This window comes from Cherax quadricarinatus, chromosome 4, assembly GCF_038502225.1.
Source record: "Cherax quadricarinatus isolate ZL_2023a chromosome 4, ASM3850222v1, whole genome shotgun sequence".
NCBI lineage: Eukaryota > Metazoa > Arthropoda > Malacostraca > Decapoda > Parastacidae > Cherax > Cherax quadricarinatus.
This window is the reverse complement of record NC_091295.1, coordinates 13,982,701-13,994,049: the sequence shown is the minus strand read 5'-3', so window position 1 is coordinate 13,994,049 and position 11,349 is coordinate 13,982,701.

Below are 11,349 nucleotides of genomic sequence, written 5' to 3'. Positions count from 1 at the left end.
CCCTACTTAAACAAGATGGGTCCTACACAGATGACAGCAAGGAAATGAGTGAGCTACTCAAGTCCCAATATGACTCAGTTTTTAGCAAGCCGCTAACCAGACTGAGAGTCGAAGATCAAAATGAATTTTTTATGAGAGAGCCACAAAATTTGATTAACACAAGCCTATCCGATGTTATCCTGACGCCAAATGACTTCGAACAGGCGATAAATGACATGCCCATGCACTCTGCCCCAGGGCCAGACTCATGGAACTCTGTGTTCATCAAGAACTGCAAGAAGCCCCTATCACGAGCCTTTTCCATCCTATGGAGAGGGAGCATGGACACGGGGGTCGTCCCACAGTTACTAAAAACAACAGACATAGCCCCACTCCACAAAGGGGGCAGTAAAGCAACAGCAAAGAACTACAGACCAATAGCACTAACATCCCATATCATAAAAATCTTTGAAAGGGTCCTAAGAAGAAAGATCACCACCCATCTAGAAACCCATCAGTTACACAACCCAGGGCAACATGGGTTTAGAACAGGTCGTTCCTGTCTGTCTCAACTATTGGATCACTACGACAAGGTCCTAAATGCACTAGAAGACAAAAAGAATGCAGATGTAATATATACAGACTTTGCAAAAGCCTTCGACAAGTGTGACCATGGCGTAATAGCGCACAAAATGCGTGCTAAAGGAATAACAGGAAAAGTCGGTCGATGGATCTATAATTTCCTCACTAACAGAACACAGAGAGTAGTCGTCAACAGAGTAAAGTCCGAGGCAGCTACGGTGAAAAGCTCTGTTCCACAAGGCACAGTACTCGCTCCCATCTTGTTCCTCATCCTCATATCCGACATAGACAAGGATGTCAGCCACAGCACCGTGCCTTCCTTTGCAGATGACACCCGAATCTGCATGACAGTGTCTTCCATTGCAGACACTGCAAGGCTCCAGGTGGACATCAACCGAATCTTTCAGTGGGCTGCAGAAAACAATATGAAGTTCAACGATGAGAAATTTCAATTACTCAGATATGGTAAACACGAGGAAATTAAATCTTCATCAGAGTACAAAACAAATTCTGGCCACAAAATAGAGCGAAACACCAACGTCAAAGACCTGGGAGTGATCATGTCAGAGGATCTCACCTTCAAGGACCATAACATTGTATCAATCGCATCTGCTAGAAAAATGACAGGATGGATAATGAGAACCTTCAAAACTAGGGAGGCCAAGCCCATGATGACACTCTTCAGGTCACTTGTTCTATCTAGGCTGGAATATTGCTGCACACTAACAGCACCTTTCAAGGCAGGTGAAATTGCTGACCTAGAAAATGTACAGAGAACTTTCACGGCGCGCATAACGGAGATAAAACACCTCAATTACTGGGAGCGCTTGAGGTTCCTAAACCTGTATTCCCTGGAACGCAGGAGGGAGAGATACATGATTATATACACCTGGAAAATCCTAGAGGGACTAGTACCGAACTTGCACACGAAAATCACTCACTACGAAAGCAAAAGACTTGGCAGACGATGCACCATCCCCCCAATGAAAAGCAGGGGTGTCACTAGCACGTTAAGAGACCATACAATAAGTGTCAGGGGCCCGAGACTGTTCAACTGCCTCCCAGCACACATAAGGGGGATTACCAACAGACCCCTGGCAGTCTTCAAGCTGGCACTGGACAAGCACCTAAAGTCAGTTCCTGATCAGCCGGGCTGTGGCTCGTACGTTGGTTTGCGTGCAGCCAGCAGCAACAGCCTGGTTGATCAGGCTCTGATCCACCAGGAGGCCTGGTCACAGACCGGGCCGCGGGGGCGTTGACCCCCGGAACTTTCTCCAGGTAAACTCCAGGTAACTCTCTGTGTTCTGTTAGTGAGGAAATTATAGATCCATCGACCGACTTTTCCTGTTATTCCTTCAGCACGCATTTTGTGCGCTATTACGCCATGGTCACACTTGTCGAAGGCTTTTGCAAAGTCTATATATATTACATCTGCATTCTTTTTGTCTTCTAGTGCATCTAGGACCTTGTCGTAGTCATCCAATAGTTGAGACAGACAGGAGCGACCTGTTCTAAACCCATGTTGCCCTGGGTTGTGTAACTGATGGGTTTCTAGATGGGTGGTAATCTTGCTTCTTAGGACCTTTTCAAAGATTTTTATGATATGGGATGTTAGTGCTATTGGTCTGTAGTTCTTTGCTGTTGCTTTACTGCCCCCTTTGTGGAGTTGGGCTATGTCTGTTGTTTATAGTAACTGTGGGACGACCCCCGTGTCCATGTTCCCTCTCCATAGGATGGTAAAGGCTTATGATAGGGGCTTCTTGCAGTTCTTGATGAACACGGAGTTCCATGAGTCTGGCCCTGGGGCAGAGTGCATGGGCATGTCATTTATCGCCTGTTCGAAGTCATTTGGCGTCAGGATAACATCGGATAGGCTTGTGTTAACCAAATTCTGTGGCTCTCCCATAAAAAATCATTCTGATCTTCGACTCTCAGTCTGGTTAGCGGCTTGCTAAAAACTGAGTCATATTGGGACTTGAGCAGCTCACTCATTTCCTTGCTGTCATCTGTGTGGGACCCATCTTGTTTAAGTAGGGGCCCAATACTGGACGTTGTTCTCGACTTTGATTTGACATAGGAGAAGAAATACTTTGGGTTTCTTTCGATTTCATTTATGGCTTTTAGTTCTTCCCGCGATTCCTGACTCCTATAAGATTCCTTTAACTTAAGTTCGATGCTTGCTATTTCTCTGACCAGTGTCTCCCTACGCATTTCAGATATATTGACGTCTTTTAGCCGCTCTGTTATTCTTTTCCCTCGCCTGTAAAGGGAGCACCTGTCTCTTTCTATTTTACATCTACTCCTCCTTTTTCTTAGAGGAATAAGCCTTGTGCATACATCGAGTGCCACCAAGTTAATCTGTTCTAGGCATAAGTTGGGGTCTGTGTTGCTTAGTATATCTTCCCAGCTTATATCGGTTAGGAATTGGTTTACTTGGTCCCACTTTATGTTTTTGTTATTGAAGTTGAATTTGGTGAATGCTCCCTCATGACTTATCTCATTATGTCGGTCTGGGGCTCCGCGCATACATGTCTGAACCTCAATTATGTTGTGATCTGAGTATATTGTTTTTGATATGGTGACATTTCTTATCAGATCATCATTGTTAGTGAAGATGAGGTCTAATGTATTCTCCAGTCTAGTAGGCTCTATTATTTGCTGGTTTAAATTGAATTTTGTGCAGAGATTTAAAAGCTCGTGTGAGTGTGAGTTTTCATCAGAGCTGCCTCCTGGTGTTATTGCTACATCAATATTATTTGCTATATTATTCCATTTTAGGTGCCTTAAGTTGAAATCCCCCGGAGCAAGATGTTGGGTGCAGGAGCTGGAAGATTTTCCAGACAGTGGTCAATTTTTAACAGCTGTTCCTGGAATTGCTGGGATGTTGCATCCGGAGGCTTGTAGACTACCACAATGACTAGGTTTTGGTTCTCGATCTTTACTGCTAAAATTTCCACTACATCATTTGAGGCATTAAGCAGTTCTGTGCAAACAAGTGACTCTGCAATGTACAGGCCAATCCCTCCTTTTTTCCTGTTCACTCTGTCACATCTGTATAGGTTGTAACCTGGGATCCATATTTCGTTGTCCAAGTGATCCTTTATGTGGGTCTCAGTGAAAGCCGCGAACATTGCCTGTGTGCGCGCGCGCTAGTGTGGGTTTATGATCCACTTAATATTTGTATTTATAACTCATTACAATTGTGACCAGGTGTGGACGTATCAGTGGTTCATTACTTTGTAATTTGCTCATGACTGGAACCATGTATAGGAGTGAAGCTGATTCATTACCTCTGTAACTTGCCATGATTGTGACCAGATCTACCTGGAGTTCATTACCTTTGTAACTAGTTCAGCTATCATAACTTTGGGGTCCAGTCACTGGACCCATTATGTACCTTTGTAATCTTTTGACTACCGCCCACAGGATGGGTATGGGGTGCATAATAAAGATATTAAACTAAAGTGTGTGTGTGTGTGTGTGTGTGTGTGTGTGTGTGTATGTGTGTGTGTGTGTGTGTGTGTGTGTGTGTGTGTGTGTGTGTGTGTGTGTGTGTGTGCGTGTGTGTGTGTGGTGTGTGTGACTCAACAATCAACATTTGCACCAATAACTCATTACAGTTGTGACCGGGTGTGGAAGTGTGAATTGCTCACTACTCTATAATTTGTTCATGATTGTAGCCATGTATAAACGTAAGTAACCATTCTACAGAATTCATTACCTTTGTAACTTGTAAGCTCATTACCTTTGTACCTAGTTCAGCTATCAAAACTTTGGGGGCCCAGTCCCTGGACCCATTACGTACCTCTGTAATCTGTAAATACCTTTGTAACTTGTCATGATTGTGACCAGACCTACCTGGAGTTCATTACCTTTGTAAATTGTGAGTTCATTACCTTTGTAAATTGAGTTCATTACCTTTGTAAATTGTGAGTTCATTACCTCTGTAACTTGCTCAGCTATCAAAACTTTGGAGTCCAGTCCCTGGACCAATTATGTACCTCTGTAATCTTTTGACTACCGCCCACAGGATGGGTATGGGGTGCATAATAAACATATTAAACTAACTAACTCCTCCCTGGTGGGATAATTAAAAACGGAAACGTTTTAATGTTCCCACTGATCAGCATGACGACTTTGTTGCACATGTGACTGACTGATATAATTCCTGTGAGTGTTCCTCTGTTGAGACCTTGTGAGCAGTATTCAGAACTATGTACTTAGAGCCGCCTCTGAAACCTTCTGGAACTCTAAACCCAAATAACTTCCATAATAACCATAACTCTTATAAAAAACATACTTATTACAATGATTCTAAACTTCGAACACTGAAACGCACTGATAAGATAAGATTTCGTTCGGATTTTTAACCCCGGAGGGTTAGCCACCCAAGATAACCCAAGAAAGTCAGTGCGTCATCAAGGACTGTCTAACTTATTTCCATTGGGGTCCTCAATCTTGTCCCCCAGGATGCGACCCACACCAGTCGACTAACACCCAGGTACCTATTTGCTGCTAGGTGAACAGGACAACATGTGTAAGGAAACGTGTCGAAATTTTTCCACCCGCCGGGAATCTAACCCGGGCCCTCCGTGTGTGAAGCGGGAGCTTTAGCCACCAGGTCACCGGGCCAGACTAGGCCTAGCCTATAGAAACTATCGTACCCCTGAAATGCTGAGGCTCTTCCAAACTGTCCTTGCTGCTGCCAAAGACCTTATAACAGGAAGCAGACACACGAAGAGGATTCTGCTTCTGACTCGCCTCGGCAGGTCATAACAGCTCTCCTCACTTGTTCAGTCTCCCTACGATCCCCGTTGGGGAGGGGAACCTCTACCATCTCCACGATGTCTCATCGTGTAAGAATTAAGCCCAAGTTTGCTGTCGTTGACGACACCACGAAGCTCGAGCTTGCAACCTCACTCAACACTTGTCTTCACGCCAAATTCTCCAAGATTACTTCACTGAAAGAAGCCCAGTTTTTTCGATCCATCTGGAAGGATGTTCACCAGTGCTGAGGAAAGTTTGGAGGGCTTCTGTGCAGGGGTTTGAATGGGCTAACCTAAGCATATTGACCCCAATAAGGATATTTGGGGTCAATATGCTTAGGTTAGCCCATTCAAACCCCTGCACAGAAGCCCTCCAAACTTTCCTCAGCACTGGTGAACATTCTTCCAGATGGATCGAAAAAACTGGAACCGACCTCTGCATGAACCAGCTACATGATCTATGTTAAGTTAGGCAACACAGACACTTCCCTGCTCCATGGGATATTACCCCATTCCAAACTACCATTCCTCCATTTCCCCCCAAAACTCTTCTTAAATCATAACCAAAGCTTCGTCTTGAAGCCAAACACGATGCCTTAAGCTGTATTGATAACTTAGTCACACACAGCACTATTTCGCAAATTATTTACGTTGATGGTTCTGTTCACCAGTCCACTGGTGCAGCTGGTAGTGCTGCTGTTGTCATACAGAGTGATGGCTCTCATAAAGAAACTGGAGCACGCATCAATAATTGGGCCTCTACCCTTCAAACAGAACTGTTTGCCATACTCCTTGCACTGAAATGCTCCATGTATCTAAGGTTGACACTTTAATTGTAACTGATTCTCTGTCATCCATAAATGCTCTCAACTCATTAAGTATAAATTGTGGCATGCTTGTGTCAGAAGCCAGATATAGGTATGGTAAGATTGTGAACAGTGGAGTCAGAGTGCACATGCTGTGGATTCCATCTCACACTGGTCTTCAGATGCATGATAGAACTGATAAATTGGCTAAGCTGTATGCTTTCAAAGAGGGGGTAGATTACAATCTTGGGTTGTCAGTTAGTAGTTTGAGAACAATAATACGAAAAGAACTTCAATTGAACTTTATTGACTTAAGACTTATGGAGATTGACACCAGTGAGTCCATCTATTATCATTCCATCATGCAGGAGGAGCCACATGTCAGGATGGACATAGACTCATTAGAGAACATACAGAGAAGAATGACTAAAATGATTTACTGTGTAAGGAACCTCCCGTATGAAGATAGACTTAAAGCCTTAAATCTCCACTCTCTGGAGAGGCGTAGAATGAGGGGAGATATCATTGAAGTGTATAAGTGGATGACGGGCATAAACAAGGGAGACATTAATAAAGTACTGAGGGTGTCGAACCAGGTAAGAACCAGGAATAATGGATTTAAGTTGGATAAATTTAGATTTAGAAAGGACATAGGTAAGTACTGGTTTTCTAACAGAGTTGTAGATGCGTGGAACAGTCTTCCCAGTGGGGTGATAGAGGCTAGGACCTTGGGTAGCTTTAAGAAGAGACTGGACAAATATATGAGTGGGAGGGGCTGGGTTTGATTGGTGTTGGGGGGTGCGGGAGTTGTTTCTTGAGTAGCTTTAGGTAGATGTCGTTTTGATAAGGACCTGCCTCGTATGGGCCAGTAGGCCTTCTGCAGTGTTCCTACATTCTTATGTTCTTATGTTCTTATGATGCATCCAACAAAATAAGCAGACTCTTGGATATCACTACCGCCCGGCTCTGGCTGGGTTACAAGTATCTATGGCAGGTTAAATCCCCACCACCAGATGTAGACCAAACGAAATGTAAACTTTGCCAGATGGACTATTGTCACACCCTGCGTCATTATGTACTGGAGTGCGATAAAATTAATGAATTTAGAGACAACTCACTCAGAAATGTTCAAGAAATGGCAAAGTATTTTATCCACAGTGGTATATTACAGACCATTCTGGAGAAATACCCTGACTTTGCTAGCTGTAAATAAAGCATTACCACGTGTGTGTGTGTGTGTACTCACCTATTTGTGGTTGCAGGGGTCGAGTCTTAGCTCGTGTGTGTGTACTCATCTAGTTGTACTCACCTAGTTAAGGTTGCGGGGGTCGAGTCCGAGCTCCTGGCCCCGCCTCTTCACTGATCGCTACTAGGTCACTCTCCCTGAGCCGTGAGCTTTATCATACCTCTGCTTAAAGCTATGTATGGATCCTGCCTCCACTACATGGCTTCCCAAACTATTCCACTTACTGACTACTGTGTGGCTGAATAAATACTTCCTAACATCCCTGTGATTCATCTGTGTCTTCAGCTTCCAACTGTGTCCCCTTGTTACTGTGTCCAATCTCTGGAACATCCTGTCTTTGTCCACCTTGTCAATTCCTCTCAGTATTTTGTATGTCGTTATCATGTCCCTCCTATCTCTCCAGTGTCGTCAGGTTGATTTCCCTGTGTGTGTGTGTGGGTGTGCGTGCTTGTGTGTATGCATATATTAGTACGCTCATGTGCATGTGTCTGCGTGCGCCCTCGTGTGTGTATGTGTGCGCGCGCGCGCTCGTGTGGGGTGTATGACCCACTTAATATTTGTATTTATAACTCATTACAATTGTGACCAGGTGTGGACGTATCAGTGGCTCATTACTTTGTAATTTGTTCATGACTGTAACCATGTATAGGATTAGATTTAGATTTTGCCACCGAAGTGGCTAGTTTATTGTGCACCCCATATCCATCCTGTGGACGGTAGCGCGAGAGCATATGGATACACAAAAGGCCTATTGTAATAAAGTTGGTAGAATTACCGACAATATGTAAAGTAAAAGGACACAAGTGCAACTAATGTGACATTTATTGTAGCAACGTTTCGCTCTCCAGGAGCTTTATCAAGCCATAACAAACAATACATGGACACAGAGGGTATATAAAGGCTCAGAGTGAGGTGAATACTAGTGAGGTACCATTTCGATGTTCACTAGTGGTAGTAGTAGTAGTAGTAGTAGTGGTAGTGACAAAAGCAATTAATTCGTACATGAGTAAAAGGATATAAAAGCTATTACTTGGGTAACATAAAAATAGGTTGGACAAATATAAACTGGAATGAGGCAGGTTGTTTCAGTGAACACTGAAACAACCTGCCTCATTCCAGTTTATATTTGTCCAACCTATTTTTATGTTACCCAAGTAATAGCTTTTATATCCTTTTACTCATGTACGAATTAATTGCTTTTGTCACTACCACTACTACTACTACTACTACTACCACTAGTGAACATCGAAATGGTACCTCACTAGTATTCACCTCACTCCGAGCCTTTATATACCCTCTGTGTCCATGTATTGTTTGTTATGGCTTGATAAAGCTCCTGGAGAGCGAAACGTTGCTACAATAAATGTCACATTAGTTGCACTTGTGTCCTTTTACTTTACAAAAGGCCTAGGAACTAGGCCCCAAAGGATTAACAGGAATACATATGGATTTATATCTACATATCTATAGTTCACTTATCTGTTACAAGCAAATTTAGGAAATTTGCTTAGTATATCTGGTATCTTATTTTCATTAATAAGATATCTTAACATGTCACATAGGTTATTATACTGTCTGTCTCTGTATTCCTCAATAAGTGGACAATTAAACACATAGTGTTCAAGAGAGTGACCATATGCCTGATCACATAATTTACATTTAGTTTGATCATCATCTGTGTGTCTCCCAAACTGCCAGAAGTACTTGTAACCAAGCCTAAGCCTGGCCACTACAACATCAGTCAGTACTTGTAACCAAGCCTAAGCCTGGCCACTACAACATCAGTCAGTACTTGTAACCAAGCCTAAGCCTGGCCACTACAACATCAGTCAGTCTGTTGTATAGGAGTGAGGCTGATTCATTACCTTTGTAACTTGCCATGATTGTGACCAGATCTACCTGGAGTTCATTACCTTTGTAACTAGTTCAGCTATCATAACTTTGGGGTCCAGTCCCTGGACCCATTATGTACCTCTGTAATCTTTTGACTACCGCCCACAGGATGGGTATGGGGTGCATAATAAAGATATTAAAGTAACTGAAAGAAGCCTTCATCGTCACCTTTCTCGATGATGCTGAAGCTGACAAAGTACTTACACCTACAGCCATGAAGACATTAGATGACCGCTGTTTTACCATCTCCACGTCACCATGCATGCGTGCAAAACTTTTTGTGTTCATGAAACGTCTTGACAGGCTAATCACGAACATGTCTATAGAGGAAATTACGTCATCACTTGAAAACCTCAACACTTGGGCCAAGATTGACTGTTGTGAAGATCCCCAACGCTTCCTCGATGCTCAAGGTCACGTTTCTGGACGTCACCATGGTGACCAGAGCACTGTCTGATGGCCTGGCCATCTCTTACTACTTCATCAACCCTCGACAGATTGAGCCTGAACGATTCACTTACATAACACCTTGTTGGACATGCTACTCATATAGCCACTTTACTGCCGACTGCCACGTGAAGAATAGGAAGATATGTTCTACCTGTGGGTCTGCAGATCACGACTTTCGCTCCTGCACTTCCACTGCTGCTCCCACCTACATAAACTGTAAGAGTGATCACCATACTCTTGCAGCCAAATGTCCAGTACGCAAGGATATCCTCTCTAAGAAACTGAAAGAAGAAACTAAAAAGTCTACAGGAAACTCTCCTACTTATGCTGCTATAGCTAAGCTTCAGACGACCACCACCAAGATTCTACAAGCCACTCAGCAACCTCCACCACTCACAGCCTCTCCTCTACCGAACGATATTTCCACAAAATTCTACTACTGCCTGATGTATGCACACATGCAAAATGCAGCTAACCCGGGTTGTTTCAATACAACTATGAATGATATTCTTGCCCTCAACAATCTGCCATCATTCAACTTTCCAGCTAGTCCTGCTTCAGCTGATGTTTTGAAGATTATCCCAAAAATCGTCAGTTTCGAGGCACCAGATGACTTGCAAGATTTGATTTCTGCAGAAGCCCCCTGCTCTACTTTGCAATCCACCAATGAGAGACCACCACCTCCTCCAGCCACCGCCACTGCCAAGAACCAATCAGAGCTCTCAATGCATCACGTGCTTCCGCCTTCCTCCACCAATGAGAAACCGCCTCCAACGCCAGCCACCGCATCCATCAAGACACGAGCAGCGTCATCGTCTTCCAACCCCAACGAAACTGACCAATCATCGACTTCACTTGTCGCTCACTCTAAGGATAAACAACACTATAATACGATACGTGGAGTCTCCTTCTTTACTACTCCTGAGTATCCTAAAGAAATGGGTGCAAAGACATTGATCTGTAGAAGTACCCTGACTTTGCTAGCTGTAAATAATGCATTACCATGTGTGTGTGTACTCACCTAGTTGAGGTTGCGGGGGTCGAGTCCGAGCTCCTGGCGTGTGTGTGTGTGTGTGTGTGTGTGTGTGTGTGTGTGTGTGTGTGTGTGTGTACTCACCTAGTTGAGGTTGCAGGGGTCGAGTCCAAGCTACTGGCCCCGTCTCTTCACTGGTCGCCGCTAGGTCACTCTCCCTGAACCGTGAGCTTTATTGTACCTCTGCTTAAAGCTATGAATATTGCTGGAATATGGCTGGAGTATTGCTGCACACTAACAGCACCTTTCAAGGCAGGTGAAATTGCCGACCTAGAAAATGTACAGAGAACCTTCACGGCGCGCATAACGGAGATAAAACACCTCAATTACTGGGAGCGCTTGAGGTTCCTGAACCTGTATTCCCTGGAACGCAGGAGGGAGAGATACATGATTATATACACCTGGAAAATCCTAGAGGGACTAGTACCGAACTTGCACACGAAAATCACTCACTACGAAAGCAAAAGACTTGGCAGACGATGCAACATCCCCCCAATGAAAAGCAGGGGTGTCACTAGCACGTTAAGAGACCATACAATAAGTGTCAGGGGCCCGAGACTGTTCAACTGCCTCCCAGCACACATAAGGGGGATT